The sequence below is a fragment of the Limulus polyphemus genome, unplaced genomic scaffold (genome assembly GCF_000517525.1).
Source record: "Limulus polyphemus unplaced genomic scaffold, Limulus_polyphemus-2.1.2 Scaffold11934, whole genome shotgun sequence".
NCBI classification, from domain to species: Eukaryota; Metazoa; Arthropoda; class Merostomata; order Xiphosura; family Limulidae; genus Limulus; species Limulus polyphemus.
Window position 1 is genome coordinate 10,943 of NW_013677544.1, and position 1,765 is coordinate 12,707.

A 1,765-nucleotide genomic window follows, 5' to 3' on the forward strand; every position below is an offset into this window, starting at 1 on the left:
AATCTTTATCTTGTCAGTTCACATAAACGGGTGTACTCGGATCATATCTCAATAACTTTGATATCTATGCTGACTTAAGACAGTTTTCTGTTTTGGTAATCTTTATCTTGTCAGTTCATATAAACAGGTGTACTCGGATCATATCTCAATAACTTTGATATCTATGCTGACTTAACAGTTTTCTGTGTTTTGGTAATCTTTATCTTGTCAGTTCACATAAACGGGTGTACTCGGATCATATCTCAATAACTTTGATATCTATGCTGACTTAAGACAGTTTTCTGTGTTTATCTTGTAAAATTATATTTTTACTGAAGTCTTAGATCAATTCACAGCTTCACCTTGATCTGATCCTGATCAGCTTTGTATGTTCTAAACTTGTACCCTGGGGCTTTATGGCACATCTTATTGTGGCACTTGTAAAATGTAGTCTTGATGTTTGTCAAAATTATCAAAACCCCTGTCTCACAAAATACATTTAGTGTGTACCTCAAAGTTTGTTGAGAAAATTAATAACACTTTCATATTTAAAATTGATTTTTTCTTTAATTCCTACAACCAAATTGTCATAAATCCTCTACTCTCTTAAGCATATTTGTTATTTACTAAGTAATATCTTAGGATTTGGTGAAATTAATGTTGTATTTACCTGAATGTTACATGTAATTTTTGAAAACTGTATTATTTGTAGAAATTTATCTAATCTCTTGCTGCTCTGTATGGGAAATAGTATTATGGTCTTTGCTTTCCTAATGGAAAGTAAATAAATCTCATTTTATAAAAAGACTTTTCATGCGATGGTCACATTTTGCAAGTTTGTAAGAAAGTGTTGTGTTTTTCTGTTTTATCAGAGACCAAAAATAAATTATTATATTGTGATCTGACAGTGTTGTTTTAAAACACCCATATTTGGTAGTGAAGGATTCTTCATATGTACTGGGTTATTGCTGAACCAAATGAATGAAAGATTCGACCCATCTTGTCATTTTTTCACTCATTTTCAGGAGTTCCTCATATCCTGACACACCCGACTTTACTCACGAGTTGGCCTTCAACAGTCTTAACATGGGTTGTATCTGTAGATACAGGACTGGGTTAAGATAAGGTAGAGAGAACCGTGCAACCTACAGCTTTGCCAGTTGATGTAGGCAAAGCTTGAATTTTTTTTAATGAAATGTAAAACGTCTGGTTAAAGAGTTATATTTCTAAGAAATTACTAATATATATGTATATATAAATTCAAAACTATATTTAAAAACAAAACGAAAAAAAACCTTCGCACTTTCTGGTCATATCCAAAAGTCATAACGGAGATTGCCTGTAGTAATAATACCCAAAAGCGTTGGGAATATCCCATCTATCGGACAAAATTTGAGCTGGTATGTTCAAATTCTAGTTAAAGAAATTAACAATATAAAAGTAATTTAAATAAAAACAATATTATTACTAATATAAAGAAGGCCATAAAAATGGAATATATATGTAGACTTTTTCTCATTTGCCATTTTTATATGCAATTCCTAAATTGCATAAAAATCCCATTAAATTCAGATTAATAAATCCTTTAAACACAGTTACTAAATCTGTTTCAGTTGTTCTTAATAATATTCTGGATACTGTGTATGAAAAAATACACTATGTTTAAGTAACACGAATATTTTTGGTTTATTAAGAACAACATTCCAGTTTTGGAATGCTTAAACAATTTAAACGTTTAAAATACAGCCAGTTTCGTTTCTACTTATGATTTTACTATTTTATAGAC

General features: G+C 30.2%; 1 long non-coding RNA gene across 1 annotated transcript in view; it reads left to right on the forward strand.

Annotated features, from left to right (window-relative positions):
• Positions 1-879, forward strand: part of LOC111083892 — a 3,530-nt gene extending 2,651 nt beyond the window's left edge. Inside the window, exon 2 of the long non-coding RNA XR_002609297.1 lies at positions 128-879. This is a non-coding gene — a long non-coding RNA (uncharacterized LOC111083892). The remainder of the gene's footprint in view (positions 1-127) is intronic.
• Positions 880-1,765: the final 886 nt, after the last annotated feature.